Source organism: Cupressus sempervirens, chromosome 2, assembly GCF_028749045.1.
Source record: "Cupressus sempervirens isolate cs-2001-9-10 chromosome 2, ASM2874904v1, whole genome shotgun sequence".
NCBI classification, from domain to species: Eukaryota; Viridiplantae; Streptophyta; class Pinopsida; order Cupressales; family Cupressaceae; genus Cupressus; species Cupressus sempervirens.
The window spans coordinates 781648871-781663911 of record NC_143119.1 but is presented as its reverse complement, the minus strand read 5'-3'; the positions used below and the strand labels follow the sequence as shown (position 1 = coordinate 781663911).

The 15041-nt window shown below is 33.9% G+C and overlaps 1 pseudogene; it reads left to right on the top strand.

The window, feature by feature from the left end:
* Window positions 1-15041, top strand: part of LOC149575809 (uncharacterized) — a 72462-nt pseudogene that overhangs the window by 48987 nt on the left and 8434 nt on the right.

Sequence of the window (15041 nt, the reverse complement as noted above, 5' to 3'; positions counted from 1 at the left end):
CTTTCGTTCTTTTAATGGAAACATAGTTTTCTTATTCAGCAACAATGTCCCTTCATACGAACCAATATTAATCACACAAACTACTCCAGGAAATGGATTAGCTTCAGTAGTACTGCTCTCTTTTGGTCTATCAACTAAAACATCATAACAATTAAATGACAATTTTAGTACTGCTCTCTGTTGGTTTACCTCCCTGCCTATGTTCATATCTCTCTATGTGTGGGTATATATATATATGTATGTCATCAACATCATCATCATCATTATCACCATTATCATTAGCATGACCAAAATCATCACCATCTTCTTCTTCTTCTTCATCACTGGGTAACTCTCGTTCTTGATAATCATTTACTTTCTCTTGTGCTTCTTCAATATCTTCTTCTTCGATCACATTATACTTTACCGACCTTCATCTTGGGTCATGTCTAACAACAAATGACTAACCTAGTTTGTGTGGAACACCAAAGTAAAACACTTGCTCGCATTGGCTTGGAAGAACATAGGGCTCATCTCTGACTGGCTCAAATGACCTTGTATTAATCATAGTAAATCCACTATCGTGTTCCATAACAATCCTATCGAGATCATTTCGATTCAGTCATAACTTAAACCATTTGATAAAAAATAGAACTATTTTGAATGAATTAAAGTTGCACTCAAGTATATCATCCAAAATGCCATAGTATCGATTTTCAGATTGTTAAGAATGTATGTCAATTCTAGATGAAATATTGGTGACCGCGAAGACAACACTTATCTCAGAATCACATGTTTTCTTTGTTTCATCTAACTTTTTTGTGCAGAATTTATAGCCATGGTAGTACATAGCTTTGTGGTGTTTGACCTGCAATTATTCAAACATGTCAAGAATCTTCTCATTGATCTATGATTTGATATTAAACTTATGTCTCATGATTAGTAATCTTATGCATATCTTTGTATCTCTTAAGCCATATATTAGATCAAGTACCATTGGCGTAACATTAAGATCTCCATTACGATGAGCTTCTTTAATCAATGATGCAACACCATCCCATGTTAATGAGCGACCATTTTTTTGAGATTGTTCAATCCATACTGTCATCCAATTAAGATTGTTTGCAATATACAAGTGTAGTGCATACCACTCACGACCAACTATAAAGAAGACAATTACACCAGTTAGAAACAACTTATATATATTGATGATGGATAAGAATTGTTAAATTACAAAAAAAAAAACTTATAATTACCTCTCACCCTCCTCAATCTACCTTTCCTCGTCAAGTACTCCCCTTTGAATTTTTCATTACAGTTGGGATCCCAAATGCGATCTATATGGATACCTACTGTAAACTTTGGAAGATATTCACTAATATACACCATGGTCTGGTATATCATATATCCCTCTATCTTAGAACCCTCAAGATGTGCTCTTTGTCGAACCAAGCCCTTCATAAATTTCAAGTGCCTCTCAACCATCCACATTGATCTAGCTTGTACAGGTCCACACAATTCAATCTCCTCAACTTGATGTATGAGGTAGTGTTCTTGAGCATTAAAAAATGTTGGAGGTAAACACTTTTGCATTTCACACATAAGCTGTAGAATTTTTCTCTTCCAATATTTTATATCTTTTTTTTCAATTTCTTTAGATGAAAACCACCTAAAAGAGATTCAACATGCAAAAACACATAAAGGAGATTCTAAATAAAATTATGCAATAGATTTCAGATAAAAAGCTACAAATCTAAGAAAAAACACTCTTCTAACCTCATGTATTTTTCAAGATCATATATAACTTGTTTAATACTGTTGTCAAATTTTTGTGGAAGGGATAGAGGTAGGACAAACTGCAATTATTAAAAAATGATCATTTCAATATATTATTAAATAATGCAATTGCTACTACATTCAATCTTACAAATATACTGTAAATAGAAAACATGACTTACCTTAAGGAAGGTATGTCAATCATGTGTTTTCAACCCTGGCCCAAAATCACCTTTCTTTGATAGAAGAGTGCTTATATTTGCAGCAAATCGTGTTGAAAATTTTGTTTTTTTAATGACTTCTTTTAATGCATCACTGTGTTGCTCCATTAATAACCAAGGAAGGGCACTTGTATTTATGTGGTCTCCATTCCTATTTGATTCAATGAAAACTTTTAGTGCATGATTGGATTCATGAATGTCAGTATAAATTTTAGCAATTTGTTCTCTATCATGCCTTCCATCCAACATTTTCCATAGTGTCTCTGTTACATTCTTTCCAATATGCATAGCATCAAACAAATACGCAATTGGGAGATCCTTGTAGTATGGTAACCTACTAAATTGAGTAGGATAACTTTTCATTCTCCTAGGAAGTTGGTCATTGATGCCTTGACGACCTTCACGAGCATCAATTACAGCATTAGTAAATATAAGACAATATCAAAATACAAATTGTAAACTTCGGACGACAAATTAGACATTACCTCGATGATTTAGTCGATTATATTCTAACTTCCATGAATGAGGTGTCATTCTTCGTGGCCTTGATGATATCTCTTCTTTCCCATTGAAAAAATGTTTTTTGGCAATTTGATACCTATGATTATTGTAGAGAAAGTGTCAACTCATCAAACACCTGCTTTTCTAAACTTCTTGAATAATGACATTTCATCTTCGAACCACAAACTGGACATGCAAATTTTCCCTTTGTCTGAAGGCCTAAAAGATCATGTATAATTGGATCATGTACAATTATCATGCACAACTTAAGCATTTGATAGTAATGTGTAAGCACTATAACAGACCAAAAATATGTGATCTTAAAAATATAACATACCGAAAAAATGAGCTAGCCCAGGGGCATCATGTATTGTCCATACAAGCATTGCATGGAATTGAAATTGTCGATGTCCTATCAGTCTAGAGATGTCATACATAGTGATGTCATTCCATAACTTCAACAACTCGTCAATTAGGGTCTCAATATACACATTCATATCTTTAACTTGGTATTTACCTAGCAATTGAATGAACATAAACATTACATAGTTATTATAACCATTTTCATGCACTATTTATAAATTAATTTAGATAACTATAAAATAAAAAAATACCTAGCACAATCATTGACAACATTGTGTGCTCCCTCTTTATGGACATCCAAGGAGGAATGTTATTGTTAATAACAAAAATAGGTCATACTGAGTAAACAGATCTCATATCTCCATATGGATTGACACCGTCTGCCACCAATGAAAGTTTTAGATTATGAGGTTCTTTTTCAAAGTGTGACCATGTTTCTTCTCTCTTTAAATGCAGAACCATCAGTAGGCATTCACATAATGTCATCCTAACTTATATTGTGTGCATGGTAATCCATAAATTATGCCAAGCTAGCCCACCTGAATAACCGTTCAAGACGTAGAATAATGGGAATGTACCGAAGAACCTTGTGAGGCACTTTTTTTGTTATTTGATCTGACCGATATCTACTAACATGACAATCAGGGCTTTTTGTTGCAAATTCATGTTGTTTATGATATAGAATGTGATCATTGGGACATGCATGTATTGTCTAATACTTCATTCCAATCTGATCCATAATGTTTGATAATTCTCGGTACGAACGAGGAAATTTTTTTGATGGTGGTAACAAAAACTCACTAATCAACCTACAACAACAAATATGCATTGTTAATATAATGAATAATAATTGTATGCTAACATTGAAGATGACAAAAATGACACACCTTAGCATATGTGACATTGCTACATTGGATATACTATTCATAACCTTTAAGTTCACCAACAACACTATAGCCGACAGTAGAGTTGTTTGGGACCCTTCGTATAAGGGCTCATGTGCCTTCTCAAGTAAAGGTATATCAAGACCATCTTCATCATTATTATCAGATTCGCTAGTACCATCATTGTGAGCCTCTTCATCACCTGCCCCAATACCATCTTCTTCAATCATGTCCTCTGACACATTATCATCTTCTTCCATCGGAGTGTTATCCTTAGCTTGGATATTCACACCTCCATGTTCCTCTAGTAGGAAATCCACATTCAGCAATGGACAAAAATCATGGCCTCCTTCAACATGACCATATTGCCTACAATGACTCTGGGCTATTGTGATCAAAATTCTTTGATTCTTTAAGCCCTTACACTTTTTGTAAGGACAATAACATTTATCAGATTTTCTTCATAACTGAGCCCATAATGCAGCCATTTTCTCATTATTTTGTTCTGGGTTCATATTGTTAGGCATGGTCTTTCTTCATAGGAAAATATACCTACAAATAAATTGGACATGTTGTAGTTAATGTTTATATCTGCACATATGAAAATTGTTGATTAATTTTTTCAAATGTAACTAAAATGATCCTATAATTTCTAGAAGGCCTAGATGTTTGCAAAATGTGGATTTATAGACAATGTATCTTAGTTATTTGCAAAATGCCTCAAAGAGATGTCTCAAGCATTCCTAGCCTAAAGAGCTATAGCCTTGAGATCCAATTTTCAATCCAAATTTACAGTTGACAGAATGTTTCGGTGTATTTGTCCATTGAAGGCATGTGCATCCAGCAAGAAAGATACAATTAAATTTTGAAAGAAACACAAGGAAGGGTATCTTTGAAATTAGAGCATTCCATTGATTAATGCAGACAACAATATGGCCTTATTAAATTAAAAAATATTATCCTCTACATATGTACATAACATTTTACAATTTAAATTGACATAATATTATCCTCTAAGTGATAGTTTGCAAGTTATTAGTTAAGGCATTCACAGTGGTATCAGAGTTGTGATCCCGTCAACTAGTGAATAATGCAGAAAAGTTTAAGACGTCTGACAAAACAAAATAGGGTGGATCTTTTTTAGAAACTGATTGAAATACCAAGGATCCAACATAAAATGATCAAACTATTTAAAATAATATTGCAGCTTTAGAGTAATGCAAAATTCAAATCCAATTAGAACATCACAAAAAGAGGAAAGCTCATCTTCAAACAACAAACAAATTGTTAGTCCCATGCCAAAACCTAGCAAACCCAGGTTCTCAAAAAAGGATGAAGAAAAAACCTAAGACAACCATTAGCACATGAGTTTGTGTATGCAACTTGCAAATCAGAACAAGGGTAGGTAAATTTCTAGCATTGCTACAGATTAAATATGCTCCCTGCTTCTCGATAACCCTTTTGATATTCTTTTGTATTTCTACCTACAACAACTAGGTATACACTTATGATATTCTTTTGTATTGATACCTACAACAACTAGGTATACATTAGTAGAGGTAGATAGTAGTGGGTTGGAGAAATCTCAGAATCTATGACAATGGTTGTGCTGAACCATTTTGGTTTGTATTTTCCCGTTTAGAGAATGTTTATTTCTTTGCTTGAAATGGTTTATATATGAGTGTGAATCATTCAAATTTAGTCAGTTAAAAAGATGTTGAGTGAGTGTGTAAATTGGCTTTACACTTGCATTCTACCACCATTTTTTATATGCAATCACTGAGAATATGCAACTTCTTCGCAATCACATCCATGATTCTTGACCTAACCCTAACATTTCTTAAGGAAAAAATCATAGTACTTTCTAATGTTTTGTTTATGAAACCATCTTGTTCGTATCTACCTACTGACCATGGTAATCTAGATGAAACTAAACATTGACAATTTGTGTTACTCCTCTATGTTACCGTATTACTTAATAAACCCATTTCTAGCAAAGATGTCAAATGTATACTTGAAACCAACATATGCAGAATGAAATTTAACCCAAGTGAAATTGATTTTCATGGTTGTAAGTTGCATTCATCTAAAAGAATTTGACTCATTGCATTGCCAATTGTGAATATATCCTAAAAATATCCATTTGTGTCAACAGACAAGTATGTTGCAATGGCTTCAAACTTCAATCTGTTTGTCTCTATTGAGGTCTTTTTGGGGAATTTTGTGACAAGAACATTTTGTATCCATTTTGACTGATTTCTAAGGAAAAGAACAAGACATCACTTTCTGAAATGAATGCCTGAGCATTAAGGTATGAGCATTACAGTATGAGACAAATGCGCTAATTTTTGTGACATGTGTAGGCTATTGCAGAACAATGAAATATCAAGTCCACTTCCTGAAGAATTTCTATAAGGCTCTACTTTTTATCCATATTTTATTTTCCATTTGGGTTCATCTTATGCTAGGTTTTGTTTTAGTATTTAACCCATATGCCCCATTTTTAGAGATTTTTCCCACAACAATCTGACTGGGTCAGTACCCATGACTCATGCTTGAACTGTCATGTACGAACAATCTTCTCTCTTATGCTATGTGGGAATTATGTTTCACACGTGAATGCATTTTTGCATTAAAATATAACTGATATTTAGATTGAAGTGTTGATTCTGGGTTTTGGGTGATTGGAATTTGCCAGTATCAAAGGAAATCCTCTGCTATTTGGAGGTACTATGCAGATTTGTCTTGGGGAGTCTCTAGCACCCATGGCTTTTACAGTGAATTCATGAGAAGGTGAGGTTATTTCTGCTTCTTCAATCTTTTCAATCTTTATTTGATTTCCTTAGCTAAATAGCTCTTTTATAGGTACGGTACCAGCTGGAGACTCTAGAAAACATAAAGTGGTAGTCTCATTCAATGTAAGTCTGGGCCTCTTATGTTTAATGGGTTTTGGAGTTCGAATTTTCTTGTGGTGGAGACAAAGACACAATCAACAGGTTTTCTTACTTGGGAAAGATCTTACAGGAGACAAATGCTCACACCTTAACTTTGGTCCCAATGAATTTTCCTTCAACACTTTGAGGTTATCCTTTCCATAACAATCCACCACACTGGACTAATCCTTCCCACAACCAGAAGATTTTTGTTTAGGTTGCCCTTTACCTCTCTTGATAGTCTCAAAGCTTGACTGTGGCACTTGAGAATTCCTTGGGGCAGACTTTAGTTGTGAAATCCTCTGAATTAGTACTAATGAATCTGTACAGAGGAAATTCCCATATTTTCTCTAATTAATAAATACAGTGTAAACAAAATCTTACAAAATCAAATACTTTCTCTCCTAATGCAATAATTTTTGGATTTTCTCTTGGTAAACATGCTAAACAAAAAGTTGTGATAGAATCAAAATATTGAGCACTAATTTCAGAGTTTCTTCATCATGAACCCTCAAATATGATTTGATTTTTAAAAATATAGACACTCAATCAGGTAATTTCACGGGAGCTTAGGAGTTCAAGAGAGGAACAAGAACAGAAGCTTCATGAGGCTATGGTGAAAAAGACTAGAGAATGGGACAAATCAAAATGTGAGCTTGATTCTAGAATAGTAGAACTAGAGTAGCTACTAAATGAGGCAGAAACAAGAAGTAATGCAACATCCACATCTCTTCAAGAAAATTCAAAAGCATTATCTAATTTGCAAGAAGCCAGAAACTAAGTTGAGTCTAAGGCTAAAGTTCTTCAAACTAAACTTGAGATGTTAGAAAGTGAGAATGTTGGCCTCAAATATAAACGTCATTCGCTTAACAAAGAACTGGGTATAATAATTGATGAAAGATAATAGTAAGAAATCTGCCCAGGCTACTAGCAAACAGCAAATAGAAATAGTTAAGAAAGTTACCAAGTTAGAGGCCAAGTGTGAGAGGCTAAGAGGTTTTCTTAAAAAATGATTACCAGGGCCTACTACACTTGCTCAAATGAAACTTGAAGTAGATATTGTTGGAAGGGAGTCTAGGGATATCAAATTGAGGAAGTCACTTAGTAAGGGTGTTGGTTCACCACGTTCTTCAGTAGAGACATTAAATGATAGACACAAAGAACATTCTCAAAAAGAAACTAAATACCATACAGGAAAAGTGTCGGCAATTGAAGAAGAGAACAAGATGCTAAAAGATGCTCTCTCAAAACAAAAAAGTGAGCTTAAGGCTTCTAGAGTCATGTGTGCTAGAACAGCTACCAAACTCTCCACTGTTAAACAATAGTTGGAATCTTTGAGGCAAAGGCAAGGAAAACCTGCACTTGAGTTGCATTTGGAAGGATCAAGAAATGAAAGCACAAGAAATCCACCAAGCTTGTCTTCCATTTCTGAGGACATGAATGATGGTGACCCTAGTGCAGAGTCATGGGCTTCAACACCTGATTGCAGAGCTAGATCATATCAAAATAGAAAAGGTCATTAGCAAAGCTAAGAAGCTCAGTGATGTGTCCAAGGTAGATTTGATGGATGATTTCCTTGAGATGGAGAGATTGGCTTCCATGGATTCAACTAGATTGGATCAGGCAGAAGTAGGAAATTTAGATGAAATAACTGACAAGAATGTTTCAGGAAGTTTTGATATTTCATCTAATCAAGAAGATAGAGCTTTCTTAGAAGAAGCTCTTGCACAAAAAGAATCAAAGCTTCAAACTGTCAATCAGGAATGCTCAGAGTTGTTAAAAAAAATGAACCATTTACAAGAAAATATAATTGTTCTGCAAGCTAGAAACACTTGGAATGAATCTACCCTAGTTAGTCTCAAAGAAAAGCATGATATGATCCTTGTTGTTGATGTTGAGGGTGCAAACTTGCACAAAATACTAGATGAGGTCAAATATGCCATGGCAATAGATGCTGAAAGTACTAGACATTCTCAGACACATATCTGGTCTTCTGTGAAAGCTAACTTCACTTCTCATTCTGATACTGGGATTAGAATTACTTCTATTGATGTAGAGTTTGCAATTGCTATTGTCAGCATCATTAATTTCTTACAATCTATAGCCCAAGACCCTGAAAAGACTCAAAAATTTAAATCATTAGATACTGACAAACTAGTTTTTAGAATTCAGGAGTTTTCTCAGTTAGTGGATTACTTTTTGTAGTGCAAAGAAAACATTACAGAGTTAATTATTGAATTGATATCTTTCTTATCTCAATTTAGGAAAATTTTTGCTCTTGGTTTTAGTGAAATCTTCCAAAATGAAGCAACAAATTTTGGCAACCAATTGCCCAACCTGATGCAGTCTAGTTTTCTTCATAATTCAATTAGTACAGATAATTTCACAAGACAAGAAAGTGCTCAGGATCTTTGAGGAGAAGAAAAGGCTAATAGTCTACGCTTTCAACTAGTTGGTGGCAATTTATACATAATTAGGAAGCTTAACAGGATTCAAGTAGAAAAAACATCTTTGGAATCTGAGTTGAAGGCCCAGGTAAGCAGAATTGGAGAGTTAGAAGAGGAGCTTATGTGCTTCAAGAGTGAGAATGAAAATCTAGAAATAGTCTTGGCTGCAACCAAAGAGGATCTTGGACACACACAGTATTAGATTATTGAGTTAAAAGAGGAGCTCATACGTCTCAAGAGTGAGGATGCTAATCTGGAAGGAGTCTTCACTATAACAAAAGAGAAGCTTGATCACACCCAGCATCAAGTTACAGAGTTGGAGGAACAACTTATGCATTTGAAGAGTGGCAATGCTAATCTAAAAGGTAGTCCTAGCTACAACTAAAGAGAAACTTGAACACACAGAAAGTCAACTTACTAAATCAAAACAAATGCTGGAAAACTTGCAAATGTAGCTTGAATATGCTAAGGAATCAAAGCAGTTATTAGAGAATGAACTAGCAGGCATCATTTCACATAAATCAAATATTAAATCTCAATTCAAGGCAACAAAAATTGAGATGAAAGGGTTGTCTAAAAAAGTGGATGCTTTGGAGCTAGAGCTTCAGGAGGAACGCATGCAATGCAAAGATGCCATTACCAAGTGTGAGGTTTTAGAGGAGCAGTTACAAAGGTTTGTGAAATGCTTCAATCCTATTTCAAATATACCAAATTGATGTATATTTTAATTTCCTAAGATATGTTGAGTTCTATCTGATTTTTTTTATAACTTCTTCAGCATGCATGTATTTAGTTTCAGACCTAGGGTTTCTGAACTAATGTGAAGATGTTTAATTGGATACCAGGAAGGAACAATTTTTTGAGTATTCCTAAAGTTTTGTATCAGAGGAATAAATTAGAAAGAGACTAGTATTAACCAACCTGCTTGGAACCCCTCATATTTAATCTATGTTCTTTTCTTATTTGCTAAATATACAAATCAACAGTATGCATATATTACTAATTTGTGCTTGCTTCCTATTTATTCTCCATGCTAACCAATGTAAAGTTCATGGTTGAAGTACACTGACGTTTTCTATTTTATCATCACAATGAGATTTAAACTATAAGATTTAGCATTAAGATTTGCTTGGCATGAAGCCATGTTTTCCTATCTTGTTTATGTAGAAGCAGATTCCACGATAATAAATGTCCAAGAATGTATCATGAATAATTGACATGACTCAAATACAGGTAAGTCTGCCAGATCTTCACAATCCATGTTAAATGTTGATTTTTTTTTGGGATAAATTGTGTGACAGTTTTTAGCATCAACATTTCAGATCATACTACATGATCCATCATCAGGATACAGGAAAGTAACGCTGATAGATCACGTAGGATGATCCAAAACATTGATGCTAAAAACTGTCACAAAATCGAACCAAGAAAAAAATTAACATTTGAGTATAGTTGCCTCAAAATGAGGCAAACCTATCCAAAAGGGACTATATGCATGGAGAAAAATATGGTAGTTTTGTGATATGGATATCTAATACAAACAGCTTTATCTCCTTTTAATATAGAGAGATAGATCTATAAGGGAAACCACACGCTTCAATTGAGCATGAAGGATTCCACACACTTAAATTAACCTGAAGGATTTGGATGTTGGTGATTTCATTTAGTTCATGGCTATCTTGGAGATTAAAAATTAAAAATCATTTATAGACTACTGAAGAAATGAGCACAAATATGCATATTGATTTAAATAGAGACCTTTTTGGTTCACGAAGGGGTTCCTAATCCTTCATCCTTTTTTTTTCTTAAGAATGTTTTTGGTTAGAGTAAATTATATGTGCAAATGCATTTTTAATCATAGCTTTTTACTCACTTATTCTACCAAAATGTTTCCTTGGAACAGTATTTTTTGATGAGCTGCAAGAAAATTTGAGGCACCATATAGCCATTACAAATCAAATTCTTAGGATAAAATAAATTCATCCCATATTTGTGGCTTAAACAAGCATTTTTGAAATGAGTTGTATTAGAATATATGGTAATTCCTAAAACAACTACATTTGGAGAGTGTATGAAAATGCAGGCAACTACACATAAGTTGAAACCCTAGTAAAAGGAGAATCGAGAAATACCAATTTAGCACCAGCCGAGCAATGTTTCAAATTTAGACCTCTTCTCCAATCCTTCATTTTCTACTTCTTGTGTCGTTTGTAGCCAACAATGCAAGCATTATGAGAAAGGGCATTGCGGTGCATGACTCGGCCAAACAAAATAGAAAGCAATGACTCGTGGCTTGCTGCCTGGCTATGAACCAACTTACACTTCACCTAGGTGCTCACTCATGTGGTAAGAAAGTCTGTGGCAAGCCCTTGCCAGCGGCAAAGCTCAAGGAATCCCAACAGTCGGCATAAATCTGTGCGTGAGGAAATGCATTACCTGTGAATGAATGAAATTTTTTCTTTTTAACCCGTGAATGAATGAAACTTTTTTTTTTTTTTGTTATAACATTGAGTTGGTCGAAATTAAACTTAAGAATACATAGGTTGGTCAAAATTTTGACCAAATCGGCCACAGAATTTTTATTTTCGACCAACACGGGAATGAAAAGAAAAAAGAAGAAGGAATTATAGCTTTGGTCAAAAATTTTGGTAGAAAAACAAGTGAAAATGTACTAGTGGCATGTTCACATCAGGCACTTTCTCTGACAATTTGTGTGTACAATCATGGGGGAACCATTTATTGTCATGCACCCACCAAAATGCCATACATTCTAAAATGTGAAAATCATTTGCTATGCGATTGAAGTTTAAATAGCACCTATATCATAAACACCAATGTTGTTAATAATATGATAAAACTAGCACTAACAATATTCAGGAGGTGGTGCTAGCAAAATAATTTAATTTAAATTTCCAAGGGCAGGGATGGATGTGAATCTTTCACCAATTAGTATAAAAGAGAAATCGAGTCATTAAGAAAAGGAGCATCTATTCAGAATGAATGTTATGTGACTTTGCACATAATTGTTAAAGCCAAAGTGAACAAAACCCCTCCAAGGATATTCAGAGACTTAAAGATGAACAACCTTCCTCCTATCAAATTATTGGATAAAAACCTATAAATTGTCTAGGCATCAAGGACAAACATTCAAGTAAAAATAATTGCAAATAGAGAAGACGATAACAGTAGAAAATCAAGATAAGTCTATTTTCAGAATTGTGTCTAAGTGAGAAAACCGAATAATATAGAAAAAATCACAATTCTTTATTATGTTATATTTATAAATAAAAATACCAAGTATCATTTTTGAGTTATAATCCAAGAGATGTATATTAAAAAAAGAATTGAGTTGTTTCATATCCAAATCTTGACAATATCATGGATGGCTTTTGAAAAGATTTCAAAGCTCAGTGGCCATGCTCTAAGCATTGTCGAGAAATGCAACCCCATTAGTTGCATATGTGAAACAAAGAGTTGAAGTTCAAGGTTAATTACCTTGCACCTATCCTATAGGTGCTCCAACAATCAGCAAAGGAGATCTATGCTACCCAACTTCAATATGACTTCTACCTCCACAAATTCAAAATTCAAACTCATTTTTTGGGAGAATTTATTGCTCATTGAGATATTATTATAAATGAGCAGCTTTGTGCCCATTTGTAATGGAGAATCTATTTCATGTAAATGAGCTATTGAGTCTCATATATATAACACTTTTTGACTCCTTATTAGTCAACAAAGGAACCTAACTGTATGTGTCTTGCATTGTAGATGGTTGTTCTCAAAAGTCTAACTCTTAATTGTGTCTACGAATGTCTAATGCGTATGTGTTTTATCATTTTTACTTTTGTGGACTAGTGATCCATGATTCATAAAGCTCTATTTCAGTTATAAGAGGATATATGTTGAGCATGAGACTCTTCATTTCTGTTATTTCCTCTGTTGTTTTTTTCCTCCTTTCGTTTACAATAAGGCTTATGCTGGAATAGGTGAATAACTGGCCTTGTAATCATGGATATTGACTCACAAACCTATCATGCATTTGCGTGGCTTTCCATGATTGGTAGTTAAGTAGGATGGATTTGTTCTAAACAAATATTTAGACCAACAAGTCAACCCTTGATCCATTGGGAACGACCTCATTGATCTTGGTTTACCACATATAATCTCAAAATCAAGAATATTAAAATGTAATTAAATGACACAACCACTGCACAGTTGTCAGACTCTTGTATATGATGACACATAGAATAAGCCACTCCTTTTTCTATCATCAAACCTATGTTAGTGAAATGGTTGCTCTGATAAAAATACACTACTAGATGTTATATCCATTTTACATTTATCTGCCATAAAAAGAAAGTTTGTGAAAATGATTGTTGAATGTCTTCTAACACATGGCCTAGCAAAATATGCAAGAAGAAAATGATGTCAGTTTGCAGTCTCATTTCATTTGAATGAGAGAAGTTGTTGCTTCTAGCATGTATCTTGCATTGACAACAAGTAGTGGCAGGTCCCTGAGACACCAGCACATAACTGGTCCCACATCAGTGGCCTTTCCTACTAAGAAATTATGTTGTAGTTGTTGTGTGATCAGTTTTAATTTTTGAAGGAAGATGATCCAACCATAATAGTGGGAACTCATCTGCAGATTACTGGTTTACCATAAATTTCTGTGCACAGTTGACATAAGAAGTAAAATGTTCATCCAATTTTTGTGAGATATGAAAAATATGAAATACAAATCATTGTATATCAATAAATTACAAGGGCAAACAAATATAGAAACTCCCGTCACTTTTATTCCAGCAGAGTCCTTTGAATTTTTAGACATAATCTTCCCTCAATTGTTTTGTTGATTAGGAATGCATCTAGATGCAACTATGTGAGAGTAATATATATCAACAGTTTGGTCATACTGTATGATGTAAACTACTCAAACACTTGCCTAGACATATTCACAATTCCTCTAGATTTGACATTATTTTGTGTCAATAGGTGGAAATTTCTTTTCAATATATAAAAACACAGAAATGTAGATGAAACATGCATGAAACATTACCATTCAAAAGTACAAACTGAAAGAAGCAGATTCAACTAATAGAATTAGATAAGTAGTCTCATTTAGGCAGGAGATGTTTTCCATTTCCTCTTCCTGGCAAGACAAAGATGCCTCAAATCATTGATGACAACCATGCAGTGTTTAGATGGTTTTTTGTAGATGATAATAGAATGCATTGAAAGAATTTGTACATGTTGCCTTATCTATTGAAAAGAGAATGTACATGTCTACTTCAGGAGGCCAATTTAGACCATTTACTTCAAAGCATTATTTATACACAACTAATTGTTTTTGCTCTTGTTGATTTCATGCACAATTGAATATTTTCTAACTTTGTAGGCTATAGAACTTTTAACCACAAAAAAATTGATTTTTCAGTTTAAGGCTATAAACTAGTTTACATCAATGTTGCTTGCTTATAATGCATATTTCAGTCAAAGCATGTGCACCAGATTTTCATTCAAAACTTTAAATCACTTGATATGTAGATCTTGATTGTAATTCATTGTATCCTAATTACAATCATTTTGGCTACTACACAGGTCCATGTAGAAGTAGATACTTTTTCTTGTTTTGTAGAGTTGCTGAGTAATTTTTTGGACCATTTTTCCTAGAAACTAGACAATACTACTGTAGGCATCCATTCTAGAATGGTACGAATGACAGAACTTTTGAAGATACATGATGAAGAGTTGTGGCACCATCTTGATGCTACAACCAAGGTATGGATCTAACAAATCAGAAGCAAACTAAGCAAAATTTAACTAGTTAACATAAAAGTAGGCCTTAATGTGCTCAAAAGTATACAAATGTAAGGTGCAGATACAAGTTTAAAAGCAATATGAGGGGCTTTCAAACAACAATTATATGATAGA